At 32.1% G+C, this 22,143-nt stretch overlaps 1 long non-coding RNA gene across 1 annotated transcript in view; it reads left to right on the top strand.

Annotated features, from left to right (window-relative positions):
* Positions 1 to 17,869, top strand: part of LOC134245930 (uncharacterized) — a 31,834-nt gene extending 13,965 nt beyond the window's left edge. The window contains exon 3 of the long non-coding RNA XR_009987551.1: positions 17,744 to 17,869. This is a non-coding gene — a long non-coding RNA (uncharacterized LOC134245930). The remainder of the gene's footprint in view (positions 1 to 17,743) is intronic.
* The last annotated feature ends 4,274 nt before the right edge of the window (positions 17,870 to 22,143 follow it).

Raw genomic sequence — 22,143 nt, 5'->3', positions numbered from 1 at the left:
TTGTTCTAAAAACAAGAGGAGGGTGGGTGGGAAAAATTAAAACATTGCAACAATTCAACTTCATTTAATTTTCCACGACTTTACCGTTTTATCGATTCATCGAGAAATGAAAAGCAAGTAAACAACTAATATTAGTCTATATGCAAATGGACCTAAATTATCCGGAATAAAAGGCTGTAACTAAGGGTGAACATAATTATATACCTTAAAGGACGTGAGATATCTGGAATGGAGGGACATAGGGTTACTGAATCCGAGACCAGACTCGTATAAGTTTTGATGTTTAAAAGAATTCAATATAAAGTACAAGTGTGAAGGTGTTATTAATCTAGATATGTAATTATAGACAAAACATCAACAACAAAACTCTAAACGCATATACTCATACTAGTTAAGAAATTGACAGGACAAATTAAATTACACCCTAAAAATAAGTTGATTATGTATTTAAGAAATAACTATGAAGTTGCAGTATTATAGGGTTATTGAAATAATATTGGTGAATATTGGCACAAGTTGGCTTTACAAATGCTCGAGCTTGCTAGTGCATTTGTACAGCCAACGGGTGACCAATATTCACAAATATAACTTAAATAACACCTTTATTTTACAGTTAAAACCTTTCCTCATATTTTATAATAATTATTACAACTATATTTAGCTTTTCTCATCAAATTTTATCCGTTTTCTGTCAGCGTCGTTGTTAGCTCACCTGAGCCGAAGGCTCAAGTGAGCTTTTCTGATCACATTTTGTCCGTCATCCGTCCGTCTGTCTGAGATTTATATAGTTTTATATTAAAATACATAGGAAAAATCTTTTAAAAATATTCTTATCAAGATCAACAAAGCTATGATTGGCGATATTAATATGGAAATATCCTAATTTAGAGTTAATTTAAGTTTGTTCATATCATGACCCCTGCAAGTAAGGAGGGACCATCATGGAAAATGAAATCTTTACATAGAAATATTTAGAAAAAATCTTTAAAACTCTTATTTTTAAGTATTGCAAAATTGTGCATATATACAATGTACTTTATTGATATAGTGACATTTGAGTAGTAAAAATTTTTTGAAATTCTGGGAAAGAAAGGATGAAATTCATTGAAATTGACTTAAAATTAGAAAGATAATCACAATAGGATACAGTTTTAAATGAATTTATAACACATATATGATTAATGACGCAGTCTACATGCATATCGTATAAGTAATGATACATGTACGAGGGTCATTCAAAAAGTTCGTCCTTACTTTTTTATTTAACGTCATATTATATCCAAATTTGGTACAAATATTTCAACAACAGATTCAAATAATTTGAGCAAAAAAATTAGAATGTATCGTCATTATTATTAAAATTACCAAGGATTTAGAACAGCAAAAATGGGGTCACGGAGCACCCTCAAAATTGAGTAATTTACTAATTTTCACTTTATAGTATTTACAGCCATACCTCTAATAAATGGAGCTGAAACGAAATAAAATTTACATGTTTGATTAAAGTATTGCTGTACTAATTAAAATGAAATCAGGTTATGTAATATGTCGCTCCATTTAAAAGATATTAGTTTCTAAATACAAATGGACTTGATTAAAATAGGCAAAAAAACCATGACATTGGAGAACGTCATGGAGCAGCAAGTAACAATAAAATTGTACTTTACATTCGGGAAACTCCTTCTACAAGCTTAAATAATCTGTATAAACCAGGATCAGTATGAAAAATAATCTATTTATTTGTATTAAATGGAAAATACAATTTTTCAGTAGTAGCGAGTTTGAATCGGACGATGGATTGTCTACAAAGAAACAAGTTAAAGTTAACAATATTGTCAAAAGAGTTAGGAACGTCATTGAACGTGATGTGTGCTTCACTATTGCATAATTAAAAGAGTTGCATGGTAAATTAAAGAATTTGAAAACAATGACATTCTAATTCAAACTATATTTGTACAATTTTTAGCAAACTAGGTGTTAAGTGTTATGGATATTTTTTTTTGAATGGAGGAGACGCTACAAACCGTGTTTGAAATTTAAAAAAAATGAGTATAATTTTGACAAACTTTCTCAACGTTGTTTTTGACGTTACAATTTTGGTTAACAGTGCTCTGTGGTAACGAAACATATTGCTTTAAATTTTGGCTAACATGAGTTCTATTTAATCAAATGGAATGAAACTTCACACTTCGACAAAATACATGTTTATGTTTACGAAAATGTGTTGATCTATAATCTTTCAGTAATCATATGATGATAAGAATCATTGTCTACGTATTTTTTGAATGACCCTCGTATTTTATAATCATAAATGGTGTCACTAGAGAACATACTGCAGTATGATTGGTGCTCGATTGATGAAGATGATATGATTCCTTCTGCGTATTTCCAAGATCAAAGAAAGACATCTGTGGTGAGTTGTCTTTCATAGGTACTTAAACAAGGCAATTGCCTCTACGTTGATTGTTCAATTTATTAACATTATTATATGTGTGATCAGAGAACGGTGAAATATATATGCATTGAGAAAAAATGATGAGAAAATTTTACAGTCAATGAATGACGGTTAAAAAAAAGGAAAAATTACTTACATGAAAAAAAAATCTGATTGAAACACTAAAGCAAACATATTTTAAAAAACAAACAACATGAAAAATATCACATAGCGTGATTTTAGTTTCAGTTGGTATATGTATAAGTATCTGATTATTTTGGTGAATTGGTCGTATCCCACAAACACTTTAGTCGTTAAAATATTCAGTATTTATTGATATAACAATACAAACTTTTAAGCAGACAAACATAAGAGTTTTAATCATCAGAGGTGGGATTATGTGCCATAGGGAGGTGAGTCTCCTTTGCCGACCGTTCACATCCGCCGTGACTTCCTATCATGATCGGGAAATAATGGAAAAATCTGTCGACAATTTAGTGTGTAAATAATTTTATAACAATATGTTAAAAACATCAGTCGGCATGTGACTTAATGAAAGGGGGTATTTGCTGGCAAAATCATTTTATTGACCAACAAATTTTCGAAGTGATATCTTAAAACACTGCATGTTCTTGTTTCAGTGACTGTTAGTCAATAACTTTTTTAACTCGTTTAAGAAATTGGTTTCGATGTGATCATGTCTTTTTTCGAATGAACAGAGAGATATAAACCCATAGGACAATATGACAAGGAACGAGACAGCGGTCGGCAGGGGATACTCCTTCTCTTTGGTACCTGATCCCATCTCTGATATCTTAGACGTCTGTGTTTGCTCTACTCCTATTTTGCATTGTCTGTATCAGCTTTGATACTGTTTGCTATCTTCATATTTTATTTAAGTGATTATGTTATAATAATAACTGCAAAGGTAAAGAAGTTTGAAATAAATTTTATTAAGAAATTAACATATTGTTCAACAAGCAAATGGTAAATTTTTTAACAGCAAAGAAAATCCGCCATACGGTATATTCTGCTTATTTGAAAAGTGCTAAGTATTCTGTGTATGATTGATATTCTTTTACCTGTAGATGTGGAATTATGATAACGTCTTCTGAGTTTTTACATGTACATATACAAAAAAGTGCATCGTTATTTCCCAATCTATTTACTTTTTGTCTAAATTTTCTCGGAAACAATTATACAAAATACTCTTTAAAAAGATTTTTGGATAAGAACAGGATTAAGTTTTGACCATTTCAGCACGGTTATAATGCTGCATTTAGATACAACAAGGTCGATTTAAATAGTTTTTTGCACTTATTTTTATTTTATTTAAATGTCCTTTTAAACCTCTTGTGAGCTTCTTTTAATACAGTGTCACTTAACAATCTTCACTCAGTCTGTCAGTTTGCTAAAAGATATCTTATTTTTATTGGTTTATTCAACTTTTTCGAAGTATGTCCATATGTTATCTTGAAAATCATTTCTAATTTTGTGTACATCTGCGTAACGGATGAACTGAAAATGAATTCCAAAGAGTAGCTTCATTACAACCTCAGTATGTATTCTTGCCAAACCGCGATACACGGGATCCAATTTTGATAGACCAAATTGACTAAATTGTATTTGCTAAGAAGGTCATTGTATCGATTGCATCGACAACTTCTTAGTCAATAATTTATTTTGTTTTAGAAATTGTTCATTTCATACTTTCAGAGCATGCTATTGCGTATCGAGTCAACTGAGATATACGGGTATGCAGGTGATGAAGGTAAATTGCCGCATAAGTAAGAAAAGTTGACCATAGAAAAGGTAAAGTCATCACGTTTATCATAAAGTTGTTAGATTACCATTAAAGTCTTTTTCAAATAAAATGTTAAGTATTGTTGTCGTTGATATATGTAAATGTCGAGTTGAAGGCCACAGCAAGTGTTTTCCTCTTTTCACGCATAAGCTTTTGCACATATTCTACTTCAAATAAATACAAAAACATGTCTGCTAATAACGGGGCGCAATTGGTACCAGTGGGAATTCCGATAGATTGTTAAAAGACCTGGTCTCCAAAAACCACGTAGATACTGTCTATCAGAAACTGAAGCATTTTTTTTATGTCAACTTCAGAGTTCTTGTGTGTGCAATCAGATTGTGTTTTAACGAAATAATTTTGCAAATGACCAATGACCAGGTAGAAAAATCAACGAGTTCCATTTTTATTGAAAAAAAAGCAGCCATCAATAATATGAAAAAGCATGGACTTTGATTTTTCGTGGGGAATGGTTGTTTTAGAAGTTGAAAAGTTAAGTTTTTCAGCTGTCAATTTTGTTAAAATCTTGTGGTTTCAGATTGTCCAAGAATTCTTTGGATTTTTTGAGTATCCACATCTGATTCACAACACTTCTTGAATATATTGTTGTACAGTACTCTTAAATTTTTCCATCACTGCTGTCAGTATCTTAGTGAGGAGTAACGAAAGAGGCTTAGTTGAACATTTACTTCAACCCGCAATGTATCTTTATTTGAAAGGATTCTTATGAAGTTTTGGAATCTAATATATATATGGTAGTTCAAAATCATTTGGGTTCTTCGGGATATTAAAAATATTCAAAACTGACAAATGATTTTGGAGAATTTCTTCTTTATAAAGGGAACTATGAGTATAAGTTGTATTACAACTTGTAGAATTAAATCCAAGTTTTTCTGTAATACAATTTATATTAATGAACCTTATAAACAAAGACAATGTTGATACCTGCTTTGTCAACCGGGTCCAGTACCTACTTATCATGTAATCTATCCAATTCTTTTTTCAACTCTGGATTATTAAATACAGAATGATAGATGGTTTTTATACTGCCCCTCAATCTTTTAACATGCGATTTTAACATCAACCTGATATATTTAATCCATTCTGACAAAGTTTCAACGTCTTTTTCATAGCTGGCCCATTGCCTAACATGATCTTCAACAGAATCCAAAATAGTTATGAAATTCCGACGCCAGTTACAGGATCTAAAATCTTCATTATTAACTATATATTTTTATTTCACCTGTAATAACGAGACAAGCAGGACTATAGTTATAGTATATGGCGAAGAAGAACACTAACACGACAGAGGATTATGTTTCAGATATTTGATATCCATCTTACGAGGGGCTATAAAAATGTTCGTGGAATAGCGCCATAAAATTAAAACCGCTTTAGGTCAATGATTTTTAAAATATTTAGTTATCATCATCTTTTCTATCTATAGAATAAACTACTCTTACAAGTAAGAGCCTCGGTTAACGTCCCTGCGCTCCTTATATACCTCGGACTCTTACATCCGAAAGCCATTTCCTAACGAGCTCGTTCCGCCTGAGATTTTTGGCGGAACGTATTATGCGTGAAATAAACTGTTAACAAGTAATTTTCAGGTACCTACGTGTTTGCATGGGGTATGAAGTCACAAGAAATAATAAAATCCATTTTATTGAGTGTGTATTATTGTTTATCAATGAAAATTGTCATTATTCCAATTTGTCACCAGAAGTACTTTCGATTTCACTTCACATTAATTTTGCGGATTGCTTGTCAGAAAACGAAATTTTCGCTACAATACACTAGTTTCGTTTCGTCTGATTTCGTGAATTCCATTTCCAATTTTAAACAGACGCCTTGTTTCAATTTCTGCTTCGATTTAAAAAATAATGGATTTATTGCTAATACGAGAGGTTTACAGTGTTTTATGCCTAAGTTTTATCGTAAATATTGGGTATTTTATTATTTCGTACCATTCGTTGATATACAAAGCATTATTTCTTAATAAAATAATTTATTTCCACTTGGGGTTTCAGCGGCGAGAATTTTTACATAGGATGCTAGAGGTTACGCGGCGCCAAGTCAGAAGTATCTCGCCGTGAACCTCTAGCATGTTGGAGTATAGAATAAACCACAAATTATAAGTTTTATTTTTTAATAAATTCGTAAAGTTTTTGTTAGCAATGGTATGTCCAGGCGGTGCAACCTCGAAAATGACGTTTTTTTCGAGCTAAGTGTAGCTAAGATAAACTATTTTGATACAAACATTTGACATCCAAATATCCCGTTAATTCAAGTATGTGTTGGGATACTGTTGTTCCATAAAGTATGGAATTTTTACCTTATTCTGGATGTTTTATGAAATTTTATTGTGAATTTTACATGGAGCATCCAAACAAATATTGCCTTGAAAAATGACGTCAAAAAGGGGGAGGGGTTTCCTTTTCTATAAAGTTTTGCCCCTGGAAAACTAGTATACTAGAATATGTTTAAACTGTCTGCGGAGAAATAACTTGCATCCACCTTACTTGTTTTTTAATGCCAGAATAGACTCAGAGAGAAAGGAGGTTGCAAATGGATTTATAGATTTGGAGAGATCCTCGCTTGATTATGTAAGCATATTTGCTTTATGGAGTTCGATATAGCTAAAACACATGATCAATTATTTGACGTGATAGATTTTTCAAACCTTGACTACAAAGCAATGTCGATTTGTAATTCGTCGGACGTCATGAAACTAAGCGGTGTCAGCGCCTGGTGATCATATAATGTTTTTATTTAATAATTATTTGGGAAATAATGAACGTATCAAGCTAAAATTTTCAACATTTTTTTTTATTTTGTTGTTTTATGCTTCTTATAAATTTTGTAAGCTTGGACAACATAGTAGTCCACGAACTTTTTGATAACCCCTCGTATGTCAAGTTTTTGAGATGATTTTTAAAGATTTTATTCAGTAGATTTTTCTTTATAAAATTTTTATTTCTTACTGTGCCCCTCCCTTCTCTTTGGGGGGGAGGGGTGGTGGGAGTGGGTGTGTGTGTATCTTAAGTGTTAGTTCGCATGTGGTTAAATGCTCTTCTTGAAAAACGTTTCACTCATATTGAGACGCATATGTAAACCTACACTTTGCACTAAGGGCCTTGTACTAAATTGTGAGGATTTTTTTCCTTCCAGCAATTACACGCCTGCTAATCGATCAATTGCACAACCAGCAGTTGTGTATAACAATCAAAAGAGATCGATTTCCGGTTGTGCATTTGATGCAAATAATTCCAGTACACAGGTAGGAAATGGACCCGATTCAGGCAATAATTGATATTTTTATTAAAATATAAAAATGTGATTCCATGAGCAATTTATTTTTCTTTAATTTTACACTCTCATAAAATGCAGTGATTGTCGATTAGCGACGATATTTGTTTTGAAGCGAGGGCTGGTAGAGCGAAAACGTTGATTGAAAATAGTATTCGCCGACTAAAATTCGTTTTATTTCAACTAACGTTAATAAATTCAATGTCCACCATGAGTATGCTACAAGTGCATCCTATCCACCAAAATTGGGACTTCGATATGTGTATAATTTGACAAATATTCGTAGAAAATAACATTGCTGATGCATGCGATAGTTCAGTTGTGAAAGAGATCTTGGGTTATGCATGAGATGAAGGACAAAAAGTCTCAAAAATAAAATTAAACATTATATAATTATAAAGTAGTCTTGCAAAATTTCAAAAGTAAAATTAAAGGATTTTTTTGCAATTAAGTTGAATTTGTGAGAAAAAAGATATATAAGATAAGTAAACTGTTGAAGTAGATCTGTTAGGGGATGGGGTTAAAGTTTCATTTACAATCAATATAATTACATTAAAAAAATTATGTGTTTATTATTTAAATCATAAATCTTGTGTGAATTATCCAATGCATCTTTAATATGGCTATTCCGTATGCAAAAAAAAAAAAAAAAAAGAGATAAAAAAAAACGAAACAAAAAAACAGCATATACGAGGGTTGTCCCAAAATTCCGTAGACAAGCGTTGTTTTGTAGGAACCCACGTCATACATTAATGAAACTTCGTATATAGATTAAACCAATAATATCTAAAAAATGTATGGACAAATGTGAAGTAACTACACAAATTATTCATTGTCTAGTGTAGGAAGGCGGCGCAATACCAAAAAGTTGCAATAATTTAAATTTGGTATATCATATTCAAAATCCTATGGAAAAGTAATTACTACGCCGTATTTTTGAATGGAAATGAAAATTCTTATGACTGTTTTATTAACTATATTTCCTTAAATTTGGGTGTTTATGCTTTGATAAATACGAATTTTATAACGATTTATATACATGGGGTTGAAATCCGACTTTTTACAAAATGGCGGCTGCGTTGGCACAGGCGGCGCAGTGGACTATGATCAAGTGTTTTGATCCTGAATTAACTCTTACAGAAAAATACCAGTCATAAATGTTTGGTAGACAAGGAAACTTTTTCTGGTCCTTAGTATTTAAAATGACTAAAACGGGTTCTCCGTGTATATGTGAATAACAGTAACTAAAATAACAGACAGGATTAAGAAATCGGCAAGAGTTACATTGTGCAACTCCATTACAGAAACAGACGAAAAGGCCATAGAAATATAGCGTTTTCAAATTATTATTATTTCGTTACTGTACATCCATATACTTTGTTTACATATTTTAAAGTTTGATCATATCATAGTAATGAAGATATTTCAAATTTATAGTTGTAACCATTTCGTTTAATTTAAGAATTTGATTCTGGTAATTGAAATATTTTCGCCAAATATTTGACCCGTTGACATTTGTATTTTTTGACGTTGCAGATTGCTCCGGGTGTTAAAGAACGATATCACTTTAAATATCATTACTCGAAAAGTTTTTAAGTAAACATGATGAAACTTCGTAATTTATCTGCCAAGAATACGCTTTTCAAAGATACATTAATTTCTTTGAAAGATATGAGCTCAGTCTACGAAATTTTGGGACAACCCTTGTATATCGACCTCTTTCAGTACGAAATTGTTTAACTCAAACATACCTTACCTTTATTTGACGGTACTGCAACAAAAGTGGAGGGAAAGACCGAATTTTTCATACTTTCATTTCATATATATTTTGTAGTAAAAAGTGCTGTCTGTGAAAAAATAAGAGGCAGGCTCTCGATGATATGTGTTTGCAATGGGGTAAGTATTTCCTGGTGTTTTGAATCTCGGGATCCTGAATTTTGTTATCGAGATGGAAAGGATCAAGATGACACCACCACATTACAGGTGCTTGTGGACAGGACACCCATCTCCGATATTCAACCCCCGAACTTGTTGAACACTTTTTTTTCTCACAAATTATATTTATTACATTTTTCCATTATGTACACCTGGTATACTATACCATAGGGGAAAAATCGTCAAAAACCAAAAAAATAATTGTTCAATAAAAATACCACTATTAAACATTCCAAATAAAATTGATGCAAAGCATTAAATCGACCGCAAAGTTTATAATTTCAAAATATACTAGTACTTTCTTAATTTCAAAAGCATCAATGAGTCATCAATGAATCAATAAAAAAGTCAATGATGCATGATAAGAATGTATGAATGAAGATGTAGACCTCTCAAGATGAACCACATGCTGAGACCGGCAACATGGATCTTTGTCTGACACGTGATAATACCCATGGTTTCTGCAGAATAGGCTACTCAAGGCGCGGAGTATAATGGAAAAAATTTAAGAAAAATATTCGATGTCACATCTGTAGCACATTCAAAACAATTTTTACTTCAGGGTTGTTGAAAAACTTTTTATTCACCTTGCAACTTTTACCACTTCATTATTATCCGGAAAATCATGACGATTTCCTTTCATATCTTGAACACTCCCTGGTTGGGGAGTACATATTGTACAAACTCTTTCTAACCATATATTATTAATTATCCAATTAGAAATGACAATGAAATTGAAACAACAACAATAAACGCTCAGTTTAAAGCAGTTTAAAATTAAGATTAGTTTACAGAACTATTTAAAAATAACGTTTCATTCCTTTTAAAAGAGATCGGCCGCTGCTGCTGAAAAAGTCTAAATGTGCTTGCAAAAATGACTGAACATCATTGGCAGATCTAAAAGGTGGTTCGTGGGGTTGGACCCCCCCCCCACACTTAATTTTTGCAAAGAGAGAGAGAGAGAGAGAGAGAGAGAGAGAGAGAGAGAGAGAGAGAGAGAGAGAGAGTTACGTAACATAGATATTTTATTACGTCTAATATTTTGAAAAAAAGTTTGAATAAAAAAAATATTTCGAATAAAATAAATACACTGTACATGTTGTTCAATCTCAATCTCTGTCCTTTCTGATCGCTATAATATGCTTTCCTCCGAGTATCGTCACAATCCCAGCCCCGGGTGGACTACCAGCTTGTCCTATGCAAGGTTTCACTTTGAAACCAGTGGAAGATCCCAGCGAATTATATCTTCATGTATATCAACTACTTGCTTGTTTGTTTTTTCATTTTATTTGTTTGTTTGTTTGTTTGTTTGTTTTTGGCTTGTCAAAGTCCCCATAGAACTGTTGAAAACTCAGTGTTGCCAGGTTTGAAGTGCCTATATGCATGGACACCTGGACACCCCCCTTTTTTCAATAATTGCTGGATCTGCCACTGCAACGTCTTAATATTATAGCCAATATTTAAAATTTTAAAATTACCAAAAATAAAATAGTATCAGAGGTTAATTATGGAGATTGTGTAATACTTTCGTAACTTTTTATCCTTTATCTCATGTATAACCCGAGATCTCTTTCACAACTGAACTATCGCATGCATCAGCAATGTTATTTTCTACGAATATTTGTCAAATTATACACATATCGAAGTCCCAATTTTGGTGGATAGGATGCACTTGTAGCATACTCATGGTGGACATTGAATTTTCAAGGTTAGTTGAGATAAAAACGAATTTTAGTCGGCGAATACTATTTTCAATCAGCGTTTTCGCTCTACCAGCCCTTGCTTCAAAACAAATATCGTCGCGAATCGACAATCACTGCATTTTATGAGAGTGTAAAATTAAAGAAAAATAAATTGCTCATGGAATCACATTCTTATATTTTAATAAAAATATCAATTATTGCCTGAATCGGGTCCATTTACTACCTGTGTACTGGAATTATTCGCATCTAATGCACAACCGGAAATCGATCTCTTTTGATTGTTATACACAATTGCTGGTTGTGCAATTGATTGATTAGCAGGCGTGAATTACAAAATCGAAGATACACTTTATATTGAAGCTACACACAAGTATCATTTTATCCGACACAGAATTTAGTCATTTATTTGTTTAAAGAAGATGGTGGAACAAGGTTTGTAGAATGCCTATTTCTTCAGATATGAGAAGCTTATATTTAGTTTGTGAATTGAATTGTATAATCATATATTATATAGGGGTCAAATTCTCGTGGTTTGAGGAAAATATATTGTTTCATTTGGATTTGATTTCGTGGTTGAAGAATTGCTCAGTACTATGTGTTATTTCTATTCCTTTAACTGACAATCTTAAAAAAATAAATTAAGATATACAGTGTATAAACATAGTTTTCAAGACTTTAGGCCTAGAAGGACATATTTTGTATAAACTTGACTTAACACCCATTTCTTCACTGTACTTTAAAAACAAATTTCGAAGTGCTTTAGACCGTACATCAAAAGCATATATCGACGTAGGTATCCATGCACTCTTTATTATATGAAATCCATTGGAGTCTGTCGTGCTCCATTTCTATGAGTATTGAAAAAATAAATACTTTTATGAGTTAAGTATTGATTAGATTTCAAAAACGTAACTTGTTTATTCATAAAAACCATTACGGTATAATACTTTCAACTATGGAAGCTATCAGGAGGCTATTAGATGATTATCCTACATGTATATCAATTTTACTATATAAGGCTACTGTGCCAAAACTCTGTTATTCTTACTTTGAAACAAGAGGCACAAGGTCCACATCTCTCACCCGAGCATATCGGCTAGGAAAAAGCACAAATGATATCAGAATTGAAAAGTTTCTTGAGGGGGAGGGCTGGGGGCGGGGGATTTAATTCCAATGTTACTTAAGAATGCCTCCATATCAATACTGCATATAACTTTTTGAGAAAGTTCTTGAAAAAATTATTTTTGTTTAAACATTTTATTTGAATGTACAAGTATTACTTTGTAATAATTTGAATTTGACTCCCCATTGTTTCCCTGCCTACCCCAAAGGGTATCATGATTTGAATAAATCTAAATCCTCAATACATGAAGATGCTTACATTTCAATAGGACTAAACATAGCTAGTATTACTTTGTAATAAATTGAATTTGACTCCCAATTGTTTTCCTCCCTTTCCCAAAGAGTACATGTACTCATGATTTGAACAAATTGAAATCTTCAATACATGAGGATGCTTACGTTTCATTATGACTAAAGAAAACTTTTCTGTTATTGTGATTTTTTCCTTTATTTTTTTCCTATGTAAAACTTTGATCCACCATTGAGACCATTCCTTACCCTAGGGGCTTCTGATTTGAACAAATCTAATTCTACACAACCTGAGGATGCTGAAATGAAAATATCACAAATCATGGCTTTGCTATTCTTTAAAAGAAGATATTTTTAAAAATATTTTTTATGTAAATCTTGGATCCCCCATTGTGGTCCCAACCAATCCTTGGGGGTTATGATTTGAACAAAGTAGAATTTACACTGGGGATGCTTCCATATAAATATCACCAAATCATGGCTTTGCAGTACTTACATGTAAGGTCATACGCAACGTAGTTTGAACTTTATCGGGTTCTTCCCTGGAGTATATGAAGGACCTGTGTGCAATATTTTTATTGTCTATACAATGTATATGGATTTGTACACCTCTTCTAGAACACTTTTTGATGAAAAAAAAAATCTGGAATTTATGTTTTATAATATTTGTCATTTTTCTTTGAATAATGCCAAAATTTTCAAAATTTGAAATCTTTTTAAAAACCCCGGTAACGCATGCTGATTTTTTGTCTTACAACATGAAATGGTATTATAAGTTAAAATTGAGAATATCTTGAAAAATTATCAGTAGGTTAGTTATCTTGTGCACGTCCTTAAGAAGAAAATTTTTCATGATTTCCCTATATATTCCTATGACAAAACTTTGATTGGCCATTGTGGCCCCACCCTACCCAAGGGGGTCATGATTTGAACAAATTTGAATGAACACTCAATGAAGATTATACAACATGAGTTTTATCTTTTCTTATCCCTATGGATCTTGATAAGAAAGAGATTTTTCCGAAATCTTGCCATGTAAAAATGTGATCGGCCATATGCATTGTGGCCCCATCCTAACCCAAGTAGTCATGATTTGAACAAACTGGAAAGTACACTACCTGAGGATGATTCAACGTGAGTTTCATCTTTTCTGTCACTATGGATCTTGAGAAGAAGATTTTTAAAGATTTTTCCAATATATTCCCATGTAAAACTTTGATCGGCCATTTGCGGCCCTACCCTTCCGCCAGGGATCGTGATTTCGCAGCACTGTTAAGGCCTACTATGAGAAATCAACGGAAAAAAGACCTGCAAAAAAAGGGATTTTTTTAAAACTGAATTTATTTTAATTAAGCTGTTTTATTATCACAGAACTTTAATACTTATGGAAATTGATTAGTATAACCCACTCTGTTTTGTATGAAGTTTAGTCCCATCGACGATGAATGCATAGTTCCTGTACTGAATGTAGGTCATTAACAAATTTCTATATTGCAAGGGCATAGTTGAAATTAAAAATTCAAGCTATTAATTGTTTCTGAATTCTTTGTAGTTTCTGTAAAGTGCTGCTGCTTTGAATAGAATTCGCTATTTAATAGTAAAATTTTCAAGTAAATACATGTAGGCCAATGTCGAAATATTTGACTTTTACCAAATATTTTGTGTACTTATAAAATCACGCTCTCGATTTAAAGAAAGCAGCAGCACTTTTCAAGTTAAGAAAAATATCCTTATCTATATTCAAAAGAAAAAGTGTTGAGAAAGTTCGTTCCATGATGTAATATTTTAAAAATTTCTAAGTAGTGCTCAACTAAAAAGAAGAATTTTTCAAGTCTAAAAAAAATTTTAAGAGTGTGCGTTAGATTTAATGCAATTCATTTATAACTGGAAGTTATTGGACATTTCTTCAATATATGAAAATGTACGTATTTGACATCTTTAAGGAGGAACAGGACCTTTAGCTGAAAAAATTCCTGTCAATGATTTTTTTCGTATTTTTTATATTACTAATTTAATATGTACTTAACATTTTAAAATGGTCCTATAATGGGATTTCTTGACTTATTTAAAAGATATCGCCTTACAAATACCGCCCTGTTTAGAGTTTGTATGGAGTTTAGATACTTCATGTTTACGGGCCCATAACGGAGTCCATAATGCGAATTTTCACGCACAAACGATAAATATGATAGATTACACTATATACTCAAATATTTCATAATATATAATATTCATAGTGTTTAAATAATCTGAAAGCAATTGTATAAATTTTATATAGTATTTGGGTGGAATAATTTCTGCATTTTTCAAGGCAGCTTCAACGACAAAAACCTCATTTTGAAAAAAATTCTGTCAATAAATATTTCTAAATTTACGATTGAATGTCAGTCCTTCATTGTAATTATTTACTGCATAAATATCACAGGGTGAAGCTAACCTCAATATCGCACAGGACATCGTTGAATTAGACGTAAGCATGACAAAAACGCTTCACGTTTGTATTTTCCGAGTGGGGGAATTCAATTGTGACGTCATACGAAAAATTCAAAATTATCTAAATAGATTGAATCTCTGCTACTAAACACGAAAATATATTGATTCTAAAAAATCTGCTTCAGAAATTTATCACGATACATTGACTGTGACCTGTTTATTATGAAATAAAACTTATCATGATGGGTGTTTGTACTTGATCTTGCTGCACTGAGAATTCAAAAACTACGTCTATGACGTCACTGACGTCAGACGGCAGGGTAAAGAGAAAAAAAAATTGTGGATTGGGCAACTTCACAATATCTAAATGATGGCAAGATCTTTAAAAATTTTATTAATAATAATTTCTAAAATTAAATGATTAAAAAACAATTTTCGAATTTAGAATAAAATTTCACAAGAACTGTTGATTTTAACAACGTTTAACATGTATATCATCACCAATTATGACGTGATATGTCTCTTTAGTCATGTGACATGTGTCCTGTCTCCCCTTAAAGCACTCTAATATTAGAAAAGCTGGTCATTTTGAATAAAAATAAAGGATAATTTACTTCTGTTTCTTCCTATCTTATCTTGCATCAAAAAAGCTGATGAGCATAAGTATAAGAACGATAGATCACTTTTCAAAAGAAAAGCTTTTTCATGTTGAATTTTAACCGAGTTGATAATTTTTGCATAGTATTTGAAAGGGAGTTTTGACCTGTGTGGATAATATATATCAAAAATTTACGCAACTACTTATTTTTCTGAACAGACATCATCTGTTTTAATGCCTTCCCTCCCCTTATTGATTCAACAAAAGACAGTTAAAACCTTATCAGTATTAAGAATGGAGTCTGTAAACATGAAATATCACAAATTTTAAATATCTTCTAATCGTATTTTATTTCGAAAATAAAAGGAAAAGGTGGAATGAACTTTTTAACACCCTTTAAAAGCCTTGTATTGTCAATGTAATTCTTTTTTTTTGCCAGAGTGAAATGTAATATCATGGAAAACAGTTTGATACAAAATTGCTAAATGATGTTCAAACGGAAGAAATAATTTAGGAAAGCGGAAAGTCCTTTGCTACATTTCCTAATATTTTTATCAAACGCATGTTAAAAGAATGCAAAGATTGTCCTTCTCTGCTAAATTTTTCGTGTTCTTTGTGTCTTTTGTTTTTTACAAACCATTTCCACAATATCAAGCACAAAAAGGAATTTGTGACTCTTATAGGTAGGTCTTCTAACTGTACTGTTTAATTTGACTTAAAAATACTAGCTGAATGTCTTTATTTGTAATTTCAGCTTCAAAATGATCCCAGTTTTTCTTTTGTTTGTACAATTCTTTGTATTTCTCCTCCAAATGGACGTTAATTCATCCTTTGCTTGCCAAGATAAAGATTCCCCATTTTTTGAATAATTACAGGAGTATTAATCCTGAATATTAATTGTTATGATAGTTGGGTTTAAACTGACCAAATTTAAACGGGTGAAAATTAGTAAACAATTTTTTTCACAGTTATTAGCTAGCTTTTAAAACAATTTATACGATTATCAATTAGTCTATACATTTGAATGCAATAATATTAATATTGGATCTATGAAGATTTATTGTTTGATATGATTTTTATTCGACGAGTTGTGATTTTTTGTATCCTGAACAGGACTTTTAAAATATGACTATCGATGTTGTACACTCTTAAGTTTTATATACGAATCCTCATTGTTTTACTTTATTACAAACTACGTGAATGGTTGATTATTCAAATTGATGATGTATAACTTTATGACGTAGCACTGTTGATGTTGACATACTTCGAAAAAAAGTAGATTTTGTTCAAAATTTGGAAATTTTGCCAGTTGCGTCTTTGAAAACATCATGTGCAAATCGCTGGAGCTTTTAATAAAGCGAACTTCTGACTGAAAGTTGTAAGGACAATTCCTCAAATAATGAGTCCACAAAAGTGATTTTGGTACTGTAAGTTAATTCTCGAAGGACATAATTTCTTTCATGAAATCCATTCGATATATGTTTATACATTGTCATTAAGTTTTGTTTCACGCGATCATCAATGCTTCAGAAATTGATGATCAAGAATTAATTATCAAATTCATATTTAAGTCCAAGACATTTTTTCTGTTGTATTTATAAAAAAATATTAGTAATTAATTTGTCATTGCAGACAAACAATAACCTGTTGTGACGTATATCAGTGGAATGAAGCGAAAAAAGAATGTTTAGGTATGCATTTTCGTTTGTATTTCTATGATTATGTTTTCTGTTTCTGAAATGTTCAGAATTTACATTACAAAGTGTGTATTTAACCATGCAATTTTTCCACTGAGCAATTATAAATTGTCTACTTTTATTCCTATTAACGAGGATTTATGCAATGGAAGTATATTTTAAACATTGCTGACAATCATGTTATTAATACACCTACACACCGTTTTTTACTCATTTACGAAAAATTCGACAGAATACGGTCAGAATAAACCATATTAAATTGCAGATAGTTACGTTCACCATGTTATTTGATAATATTAATACATGCAAGAAATGAAAACGTCCCTTCCGTTGGACCGCAATTTTTTCTCGGCATGTATGATAAAGAATTCTTCCGAAGTTTTGGATGGCTTTCTCTTTCAAAACCTGTGTCGATACCCTTTAAGATACTTATATATGATATGTCTATATTTTGAACAGAATGTAGTCCAGGATATTACAGGACAAACTGTACAGAAAAGTGTCCTTATCCAGCGTACGCTAAAGCATGTCTTCAGAAATGTGAATGCGACAGATCTTCTTGTAGTTTTATTAATGGGTGTTCAGTTATAACTAGTACGTAAATCTTTGTCAAATTTATCTTAGATTCGACCCAAAGTAAAATATATGATTAAACTTCCTACATTTCTACAAATCCATTTGTGTTTATCGCTGTGTGTTTTGCTTGCATCTTGCAGTAGTAAAATCACCTTTAAGAAGTAAAGAAAAATACTTAAGGGCAATAATTAACATAATTCGGGATTATTTTCTTTTGATTAAATCAGAGAAATGCAGAAGTTTTCTTTGATTACGAATAAAAATTTCCTGTATCACAAAAACAGATTTAGAAAAGAATGCGTGGATTTCTTTGTCGATATGATTGTATGAATCAATTCTTAAAATTTATTTTCATCTGATAAAGACGTTGATCAGTTCCAGCCCTCCCTGCAACGATGCATATAACAATTCACTTAGCTTGGAGAGTTCTATGTACTAAAGTACATTAAAAATAAAAATTATCTAATATTTTTTCAAAAGAAAAAAAGCATTTCTGATTTGGTTAGTGAATGGACACCACGAAACAGCATGCTGGAATGGATTATACTATACACACCTTGACATAAACTGCTGGTTTGTACAAAAGACGAAGGCGAGATAGTCCAGGGCTTGGCGAGAAAGGATTTTATGTATGGAATATCATCGAACGAAAAGTTGAATTTCCAAATTTTGATAAGTTCAACACTGTTATGAAGGGTTCTAAACATTCCGAAGTTTGGGTCTGCTTCAATGCAGATTCGTTTACGAACTGTGAAACAGCGTAGTTTCCCGAAAGTGACGGAGTTAGGATAGTGACGGATTTAGGAAGTTTGGCGATAATTGAATCTAATAGGCCTTTTATACTGTTAAAAAGAATATCATTGAGAGAGTTAGCAAGATTCCAGTTCCACTCGACCAGGAATATTTCCCTCGGCGCTGCGCCTCGGGAAATAGTCCTGGCCTTGGGGAACTGGGATCTTGCTAACTTCCTGAATGATAATTGTATACTAACCTTGGATATCCAATGTTCACCATTAGTTTCTGTCATTGCATTTTGTTCACCCAAATCTGAACTTTGTTTTGTGCATTATATTGCAAGTGCTCAAAGTAAATAGTTAAAAGGGGGAGGTGCTACAGTGCCTAAATGCTATTGCATAGAATCACACAACAGGCCTTTCAAGCCTGGCAACGGTTTTCAAGGGGGGGGGCTTCCAAAAAGAGTTGACAAGCCGAAAAAAAAAACAACAAACAAACAAAATACCACCACCAAACGAATAAATAAAACCATAACACAAACACCTTTAATTCTGTTTCTATTTCAAAAGAAGGGGGCCCTCTAACCTTTCAGAAATTTTTTCCGAATGCTTGCACTTGGCTTTTTTTTCTGACAATAAAAAGCATCGTAAAGCATCAGTCCAAATCAAAGCTGTGATACAAGAAGCTAAAGGGAAATATCCTCTTCTGCATAATCCCTTTCATGACTTTTTATGAAGATGATTTAGAAATTGGATATGAATATAGCTAAATTTGCCTGAATCTTCCATTTATTTCATGTTACGAAGTCGTAACCAGGTTCACGGAGGAAAGCAAAACCTTATCTTTTAGCGAGCAGAAAGGACAGAGTTTGAAGAACATGTACAGTATGCTTATTTTATTCAAAATATCAGACTTAAAATATCTGTGTTACATAAAAAAAACCTCGCTGTCTGTCTTTTTGCAAAAATAAGGAGGGGGATCCAGCCACTGGAACCAACAAAACCCCCACCCCACTGGATCTATCATTGATGTTGCATCATATTTGCAAGCTCATTTTGACTTTTTTGTCAGAGATAACCTAAATTATCAAATGTTATTTATACATCGGTACCGTATATCCGTCTATTTGCGTGACAAAAGTTTTAAAAGACTTTGCGACTTTGAACAAAAGAAAAATGTGGATATATGTATATATATACTTTGAACATGTATTTATTTTTGGCTTGTTTTCTTTTTCGGATTCAAAGTGATCGCAAAAATATTTAAAAAGCACTGAATATACAGTAAATAACATTTTGCCCCCCCCCCCCCCCCCGCCGGCAGATGGAAATAATTACTGTTTCTTTATACATGTATACATATATATCCACTGAATTATAGGTTTAAAAAAACAAACAGATACTAAATGGTAATTTTAAATTGAATTTCTTATTTACATTTTCACGCCGATTACAAATTATTCATTCTTCTGTACTACGTAAAACCTTTAAATTTCGCTGTATTTAAACACCTAGTATATAATGTCATTTACTATTTTATAATTAAGATAATAATGATGGTAGTACTTTTATCTAAAATTGAAAGATCTACAAATTTTTACAGCACCATTCAGGCCTATATCTGCATCCTATTATATACAGGTGACTCTCGATCTCTCGAAGTTCAAGGGACCGCGAGAAAAGTTCGAGAGATCGAGGGGTTCGAGAGATGGAAAGTAAACAAAATCCGGAATTTTCAGTTCCGATCGTCGAAGTTCTACTTTTACATATACCGGAAGTATATGTAAATAATGTCATTGCACGTTTTCAATCGTATTTTACAGGTAATTTACTTGATATCAACAACAGTTATTGTATTTCGAATAAATGAAACGAATTCCTAAAGATTTAATATTTATTTGTTCCTATTTCATGATTACATGAAACCCGAAAAGCATATTGTAGGTTTGGCTATTCCTTGGCTTGATCGGGTCCTTCACAAGTGTTCACCAAATTTTTTTTAATCGGTATTCTGTCCTTGAGAAAAGAATTTCTTGTGTAATATTTCCCATACTGGGATTATGTAGACTCTATATAACCATAATGAAAGTTTATAATCTATGCGAACTTACTGAAACGAACATCTATAAATTAATTTAAAAAAAATTATCGTCTCGGTTTCAATTCAATATAAATTGTAATTTTTTTTTTCTAATTTACTCTGCCAATTAATTATAACAACACACGGATGACTCACAGGTGTAGTGTCATCTAGGTAAACACCCAATTAACACCTCCATGCCAGCCCGTGGCCTTCACGGTTTCCAGGTAAGTACAGACTGCATCAATTTTACGCTTGATTGGCGTGTATACACGCGCAATCAAAACTTCGAGAGATAGAGAGTAAAATTCAATGAAATATGTGTAACGGGACCTAGGTTTTGGTTCGAGAGATAGAGAACTTCGAGAGATGGAAGTTCGAGAGATCAGGAGTAAATTTGCTTAGTTAAATAGAGGAAAAAAACGGGACCGGAGGTTCACTTCGAGAGATAGAGAACTTCGAGAGATCGGAGTTCGAGCCATCGAGAGTCACCTGTAGTAAAAACGGTGTATAAACTGTTAAACTTTAAAAACACGATACCTTGTTTATGGAGTGCAAAAAGGTCATATTAATATTCGAAATTGTCTAGATTTGAATAAAAATGAAGTTGTATTGAATATTAGTTAAAGTCTGTCAGCTTGTATACCTACATCATGTTTTGTTTCATCAGATGAGATCAGTTTCAAGAGCACATCTTTTATATATGTCGATCATTTATGTGCCATTTTCTCGCCATCGGTGACATCATATGTTATATTTTAAGATCCATAAAAATCACTTTCCCCTGATATAAAAATTGCGACTTTTTCCCCTGCAATAATTACTGAATATATTCAGTAAATATAGTGTCAAACATTCTTTTGCAATTTGTTTAAGGTTTTGCAAATTCTGTCGTTCATTGACTGGACTACTACGAAGAGCGATATGTCTTGATCGGGCAGCCAATGGGCCGACTAAAAACAATTTAATATGAAAGAATAACTATTTTCTAAATAGAAAATTAGAAATATTATGAAGTGCACGACTTCAAAAAAAAATATTTTGCTGGGCAAAAACTGTTAAACTTGGTTAAATAGATTGGAAATATTGATAAACTTGTTGATCACCTTTCTTTTCTTTTTAGTTTCAACGTTTGCATTTCGTACATCGACGCATCACGCTTTAACTACAATTGAAAAGCATTTTTTTACCAACTACATCGAGAAGTACTGATTTCATGACTTTGCATGCAGAGGATAAATCGAGGGGAAACAATGACGCCTCAGGAACAAAAAGCAACACATTGTTTTATGTTGTTGTTTCGATGTCTTCGCTGTTTGCAGCATTACTATTTTTATATGTTTCTTGTATAATTTATCAGAAAAAAGTCAGACAGAGTAACTTTGATGAAAATGTTTCGTATATTGCATAATACAATTTATTGATAACGAAAGGTATTTATTTCCACTCCTGTGACGCTGATATAGCGA

Source organism: Saccostrea cucullata, unplaced genomic scaffold (assembly GCF_032062105.1).
Source record: "Saccostrea cucullata isolate Sc308-1 unplaced genomic scaffold, CSIRO_AGI_Scuc_v1 ctg2229, whole genome shotgun sequence".
In the NCBI taxonomy this organism is placed as follows: Eukaryota; Metazoa; Mollusca; class Bivalvia; order Ostreida; family Ostreidae; genus Saccostrea; species Saccostrea cuccullata.
This window is presented reverse-complemented; position numbering and strand designations above follow the sequence as displayed.